The sequence below is a fragment of the Carlito syrichta genome, unplaced genomic scaffold (assembly GCF_000164805.1).
Source record: "Carlito syrichta isolate Samal-C Ts95f unplaced genomic scaffold, Tarsius_syrichta-2.0.1 Scaffold304825, whole genome shotgun sequence".
NCBI classification, from domain to species: domain Eukaryota; kingdom Metazoa; phylum Chordata; class Mammalia; order Primates; family Tarsiidae; genus Carlito; species Carlito syrichta.
In genome coordinates this window covers 770,194-777,946 of record NW_007248921.1, presented here as the reverse complement: position 1 = coordinate 777,946, position 7,753 = coordinate 770,194, and the positions used below count along the sequence as shown (strand labels likewise).

The 7,753-nt window shown below is 39.3% G+C and overlaps 1 pseudogene; it reads left to right on the top strand.

Annotated features, from left to right (window-relative positions):
- The first annotated feature begins 1,818 nt into the window (after nucleotides 1–1,818).
- On the top strand, nucleotides 1,819–3,046 carry LOC103263317 (annotated as a pseudogene).
- The last annotated feature ends 4,707 nt before the right edge of the window (nucleotides 3,047–7,753 follow it).

Here is a 7,753-nt window from a genome sequence, read left to right as displayed (position 1 = left end):
CGAAACCCACATGGAGTGGTGCTGCTCCAGCTGCCATATTCCAAGAACTCAACCCTTGCTGGCATCTGCTTTCTAGCTGGCCTGGGTGGGGACAGGCCCCAAGGAGTGAACAGGCCTCAAGGGCAAACTCCACAGCAGCAGCCAGGTCCTGGCTGGGGAAGACTGCTGTGAGAACACCTGAGGCCCTGAGGCCAGCTGCACTTTGACATTCAAAAGGGAAACAACCTGAGACTAAGGCAGGAAGCCAGGTGGGACACAATGCCACAGCAGCCTCTCGCTCTCTGTGTGAATTCTTCTGTGCCTGCCCTGCACGACAGTGTTACTCCAGTGGTTCAGGACTCCCTTCTCATCTACACTAGAGTAGCCAAGAGTGCACAACTGTGGGATGCTTGAGCTTCTCTCCCCCAAACTCCCCTCAAAGGCTCAAAACAGAGTAATCCCCAGAGCCTCACCTTCCACCTAGGTTGGCCGGGCATTTCCTTGGAGCAATTCTTACCAAGGTGAAACCTCACAGCCATCATTGCAGTTGGCTTTCTCCCACAAGCACTACCTCCTGGCCAGAGGCCAACAGCACAGTCCACCACATCAGTTATTATACCTAAGCTTTAGGGAAGGCCTATTTCCAGACCCCAGCTAACACCGCTTTCCTGGCCACTCAGGATGCCATGAGCTAGCGCATGTACCCAGTACAGGACTGCTACAGCTGGTAGCCAAGAAACTCACCACACCAAGGCTATATATGATGAAGGGAACGCTACTATGCCTACATCAGCCTCCTGCCAACATCCAATAAGAACAGTTTACCCAAATGGGAAGGAGCCAGAAATACAATTCTGACAATATGAAAAAACAGACTTCCCCAATATCTCCCAAAGACCATACTAACCCTTCAGCAATGGACTCTAACCAAAATGAAATCTTTGAAATTCCAGACATAGAATTCAACAGGCTAATTATAACAGAATTCAAAAGACTGATTATAAAATCAGTCAATGTGCTCCAGGAGAAAATTGAAAACCAACATAAAGAAATTTTAAAAACTATTCAAGTGATGATCACACAACTCAATATACTCATAATCGATTGCTTTAAGTAGATGAACTGGATGGTATGGGAATTCTATCTTAATAAATTTGTTATTTAAAAAAAACTATTCAAGACATGGATGAAAAATTCTTCAAAGATATAGACACCTAAAAAAAAAAAAGCTAAAAATCTAGAAATGATTCATTAAGGGAAGTTCAAAATGCAGTGGAAAGTTTTCACAGTAGACTAGAACAATCAGAAAAAAGGACCTTAGAACTTGAAGACAAGGCCTTTGAATTAACCCAAGCAGGCAACAGTAAAGAAAAAAGAATTGGCTGAGTGCCGGTTGTAGTGTTGGTCTCCTGCTTGTAGAGGCACGTGTTTCCCATTGGTGACTTCTTGGCAGGCGGCGGTAACACTTTCTCCTCTGCACCCAATGACCCACGTCAGCCTGCTGGCCTCTTATCATGCTACCTTTGCTTCCTGGACTCCAGACACTGCACCACCTGGGTCCCGACAGCCTGACCCCAGTGGGGGTTAGGAACAAAAAGAAGATGCACCTGGGCTTTCTCCAGAGCCCTTTGCATTGTTAAGCTTTGAGTGGAATCTGGGGGCCTTTGACTATAAGCTGCACTTGCTTGATAGAAATAGAAATCAGTCCTGCTCTCCCCTGTGGACAATTCACTTCTTACCAGAAGTGTGTCCCACTGAAGGCATCTGCAGTTGTTTTAAGCCACAAAAAAAGCTGTGCCCAAACTCGTCTAACATCTGCCCTGTCAAGTATCCATAATGCCAGGCCCCAAGGGAGGTAAGGGCTTTGTGGTCAAGCTCCGTGGCCTGCTCTGGTCCTGCTCTATTGAGGATGTGCAGAACTTCCTCTCCGACTGCACAATTCACGATGGGGCTGCTGGTGTCCATTTCATCTATACTAGAGAGGGTAGCCAGAGTGATGAGGCCTTTGTTAAACATGAATCAGAAGATGATGTCAAAATGACTATGAAATAAGACAGGGAAAGCATGGGACACCAATGCATCGAGGTGTTCAAGTCCCACAGAATTGAGATAGATTGGGTGTTGAAGCACAGTAATCCCAACAGTGCCAAGATGGCTTCATGTGACTTCCAAGACTCCCATTTGGATGCACAAAGGAAGAAATTGTTCAGTTCTTCTTAGGGTTGGAAATTGTGCCAAACAGATCACATTGCCTGTGAACCCCAAGGGCAAGATTATAGGGAGGCTTTCGTGCAGTTTGCCTCACAGGAGTTATTTGAGAAGGCTCTAGGGAAGCACAAGAAGAGGATAGAGCACAGGTATATTGAGGTTTCAAGAGCAGTCAGGAGGAAGTCAGGTCATACTTGTATCCCCTCTGAAGTTCATGTCTGTGCAGTGGCCAGGACCCTTTGATCAGCCTGGCACAGCCAGGAGGTACATAGACATTGTGAAGCAAGCAAGCCTAGATAGGATGCAGCCCGGTGCCTGTAGCAATGACTACAGGGGCTATGAAAAGTACAGTGGCCTCAGTGACAGCTATGGCTTCACCACCAACCTGTTTGGGAGAGACTTCATTTATTGTCTCTCTGGAATGTATGACCACAGATATGGAGACAGCAAGTTCACAGTGCAGAGCACCACCAGCCACTGTGTCCACATGAGGGAGCTGCCACACAAAGCTATCGAGAACAACATCTACAACTTCTCTCCATTCAACCCTGTGCGAGTTCATATTGAGATTAGCCCAGATAGAGGAGTGATGGGCGAAGCAGATGTTGAGTTTGCTACTCATGAAGAAGCTGTGGCAGCTATGTCTAAAGACAGAGTCAACATGCAGCACAGATACATAGAACTCTTTTTGAATTCAACCACAGCACCCAGCAGTGGGGCATACAGCAGCCAGGTGATGATGCAGGTCGTGGGTATATCAGCAGCCCAGGACACTTATAGTGGCCTGGAGAGCCAAACAGTGAGTGGCTGTTACAGGGCCAGCTACAGTGGTCAGATCAGCATGGACGGATATGACTAGCTGTATAATATTTGAGTTATTTCAATCAAATTTTCACAGGCAGCCAACAAGTAGTGAGAAGCAGTTATAACTCTAGAGGAAGCTGTGGGACCCATTTTGCACCATGAGTTTGCGAAATCTGGATTTAAAAATTACCTCTTCAGTGTTTCCTCATGCAAACTCTTCTTCTAGCAGGTGATATTGAGTAAACTAAAACTATTTTAAGCTTTTCTCAATTAACATTTTGGTAGCATATTTCAGGGTGATGTTATCCGAGTTTAAGTAGTTTAAGTATGTTAAGTGTGAGTCTTTTACACCACATCACAGTGAACACTGGGGAGACGGGCTTTTTGGAAAATTCAAAGGCGCTATCTCCCTAATTCAAAGAAATATATCTCATGTTTGTTCATTCCAGTCTATATTTTCATTTAAGATCCTTTAGGTTAAGCTAAAACTTTTTAAAAGTTAGTTTTGAGACACAATACTAATACTGTAGGAATTGGTGAGGCTTTGACTTTCTTTGTACTGTGATTTCCTTTTGGGTGTATTTTGCTAAGTGAAACTTGTTAAATTTTTTGTTCACTAAATTTTTTTCTTAAAGACTTTCACAACAAAAAAATAAAAAAAAAGAAAAAAAGAAAACAGAATCAAGAGAATGGAATAAGATCTCCAAGAAATGTGAGATTATGTAAGACATCTAAACTTAAGTCGTAGGTGTTCCTGAGAAAGAAGAGAAAGCAACAGGTTTGGAAAACCTATTTGAGAGAATAAATGGAGGAAAACTTCCCAGGCCTTGCCAGAGATTTAAACATTCACATATGAGAAGCCCAAATAACCTCAGATGATTCATTGCAAAAAGGTCAACCACAATGCATATAATCATATGGTTATGCAAAGTTAATGTGAAGGAAAGAATTTTAAGAGCAGTAAAACAAAAACATCAAATAACTTACAAAGGTAGATCTATCAGACTAACAGCAGACTTCTCAGCAGAAACCCTACAAGCCAGAAGAGATTGGGTCCCCATCGTCAATCTCCTCAAACAATGACAGTCAGCCAAGGATTTTTTATAACACAAAATGAAGTTTCTTAAATAAAGGAGAAATTAAGTCTTTCTCAGACAAGCAAACACTGAGGGAATTTGATACCATTAGGCCAACTCTATAAGAAATACACAAAGGAGTTCTAAATACTGAAACAAAACTTTGAAATACAGCAGTAGTAAAATGCTAGCAACCATGAAGCTCACAAGCCTTATGGAACACCAACACAACAGAGAAAACAAACAAACAAATAAATACAATAACCAGATAACAACCAATATGATGAATGGAATAGTACCTTACATATAATTATTAACTTCAACTGTAAATGACCTCAATTCCCCACTAAAAATATATAGACTGGAAAAATGGACAAAAATAATACCACCCAAATGTCTGCTTTCTCCAAGAGACCCACTTAACACAAAAGACTCCTATAGACTCAAGGTAAGGCGGGGGCGGTGGGGGGGGAGGTGGACAGTCCATCTAAATGAAACCAAGAAAGAGCAGGAGTAACCATTCTCATATCAGATAAAACAGACTTTAACAACAGAAAAAAGACAAAGATGGTTATCATATAGTGATAAAGGGATCATTCAATGAGAAGAAGCTATGACAATTTAAAATATATATGCCACCAGAACCCCCAGCTTTATAAGACAAATTATACTAAACCTAAAAAAGAGATAGACAACAATATAATAATAGTGGGAGACTTCAACACTCCACTTACAGCAATAGACAGATCATTAAGGGAGAGAATAAAAAAAAAAGGGGGATAAATGGACCCTAGAGCAAATGGAACTAGCAGATATCTACAGAACTTTATACTCCAAAACTATAGAGTATACATTTTTGTCATCAGCACATGGAACATTCGCCAAGATAGACCATATGATAGGCTACAAATCAAATCTCAATAAATGCAAAACAACTGAAATCATATCAGGCATTTTCTTAGACCACAGTAGAATAAAACTAGAAATTACCTTTAAAAAGAACTCATGAAACCAAACAAAAGCATGGAAGTTAAACAATCTGCTTCTGAATGATGCTTGGGTCAACCATGAAATCAAGATGGAAATTTAAAAATTTCTTGAAACCAATGGCAGCAATGAAACAAATTATCAAAACCTTGGGGACCCAACCAAAGCTGTGATTAGAGGAAAATTTATAGCAATTAAGGCCTACATTAATAAGACTAAAATATCACATATCAACAACCCAACATCACACCTTAGGAAACTAGAAAAACACGGACAAATCAAACCAAAGTCTAGCAGAAGGAAAGAAATAATGAAGATCAGCATAGAACTAAATGAAATTGAAATAAAAAACAACACAAAGGATCAATGAAATGAAAAGCTGGCTTTTTGAAAAGAAACAAAACTGAAAGACCACTAGCTAGATTAAGAAACAAAGAGAGAAAATTCAAATTAGCTCAATCAGAAATGAAAATGGAGACATTGCAACTGATATGACAGAAATTCAAAAGATCATACAAGATTATTATGAACACCTCTTTGCAAACAAACTGGACAATCTAGAAGTCATGAATAAATTATTGAAAAAACCCCTCCAACCTTGAATCAGGAAAAAATAGAAACTCTGAACAGACCAGTAATGAGTAGCGAGATTGAAATAGTAATTAGAAGTCTTACAACAACAACAAAAAACCCCAGGACTGGATGACTTCACAGCTGAATTCTACCAGAACATCAAAGAATAGCTGGTACCAATTTTACAGAAGCTATTTCACAAGATTGAACAGGAGGGAATCCTTCCTAACTCATTCTACAATGCCAATATCACTCTGATACCAAAGCCAAGAAAAGGCACAACAACAACAACAAAAAACTACAGACCAATATCCCTTATGAACATAGACATGAAAATCCTTAACAAAACATTAGCAAACCAAATTCAACAGTACATTAAAATAATAGCAATAATAATAATACACCATAACCAAGTGGGTTTTATCCCAGGGATACACAGTGGTTCAATACACAAGTCCATAAACATGACCCACTACATAAACAGAATTAAAAACAAAAATCATATGATCATTTCAATAGGTGCAGAAAAAGCATTTGATAAAATCCAGCATCCCTTCATGATAAAAACTCTCAGCAAAATAGGCATAGAGGAAACATTTCTCAAAGTAATAAAAAGCCATATATGATAAACCCACAGCCAATTCATTCTGAACAGAGACGGACGCATTAACTCTAAGAACTGGAGCAAGACAAGGATGCCCACGTTCACCACTCCTATGCAACATAGTACCGGATGTCCTAGCCAGAACAATCAGCCAAGAAAAAGAAATAAAGGGTATCAAATCTAGAAAAGAAGTCAAATTATCACTGTATGCCAATGATATTATCTTGTATCTAGAGAATCCTAAAGACTCCATCAAAAGACTCCTGGACCTGATAAATGAATTCAGTAAAGTTTCAGGATACAAAATCAACACACAAATCAGTAGCACTGCTACACACCATTAGCGACCAAGCTGAGGATCAAATTAAGAATTCAATTTTGTTTACAATAGCAGCCAAAAAGTGAAAATACCTAGGAATACAGTATATTTAACCAAGAAGGCAAAGATCTCTCCAAGGAGAACTACAAAACTCTGATGAAAGACATTGTAAAGGACAAAAACAAATGGAGAAACACCCTATGCTCATGGATTGGAAGCATCAGCATTGTTAAAATGACCATATTACACAAAGTAATCTACAGATTCAATGCAATCCCTATCAAATGAACAAAGTCATTTTTCACAGAATTAGAAAAAACAATCCTAAAAACAATCCTAAGCAAAAAGAACAAAGCTGGAAACATCACATTACCTGACTTCAAATTCACTACAAAGATGTAGTAACCAAAACAGCCTGGTACTGGCACAAGAGCAAACACATGGACCAATGGAACAGAATAGAAATCCAGAAATAAACCCAAATACCTACAACCAATTGAGCTTTGACAAAGCAGATAAAAACATACACTGGGGAAAGGGTGCCCTATTCAACAAATGGTGCTGGCAAAATTGGATAGCTACATGCAGAGAAATAGAACCTGATCCCTATCTCTCCCCAGATACAAAAATTAACTTGAGATGGTGCAAAGACTTAAATGTGAGACTTGAAACCATAAAAATCCTGGAAGAAAACTTAAGAAAAACTCTTCTGGACATCAGCCTAGGCAAACAATTTATGACTAAAGCCCCCAAAATAAATGCAACAAAAACAAAAATAAATTAAGTGGGACTTAAATAAACTAAAAAGGTTTTGCACAGCAAAATAAATAATCAACAGAGCAAATAGGCAGCCTACAGAATAGGAAAAGATATTCACAAACGATACATCTGACAAAGCACTAATATCCAAAATCTATGAAGAACTCAAACAAATCAATAAGAAAAAAGCAAATAATCCCATTAAAAAGTGAACAAATGACATGAACAGACATCTCTCAAAAGAAGATAGATGGCTAGCAAACATATGAAAAAATGCTCAACATCACAAATCATCAGGGAGTTGCAAAACAAAACCATGAGCTATAACTTTACACCAGTCAGAATGGTCATCGTTAAAAAAACAAAAAACAACAGATGTTGGCATGGATGTAGAGAAAAGGAAATGTTTATACACTGTTGATGGGAGTATGAATTAGTACAAAC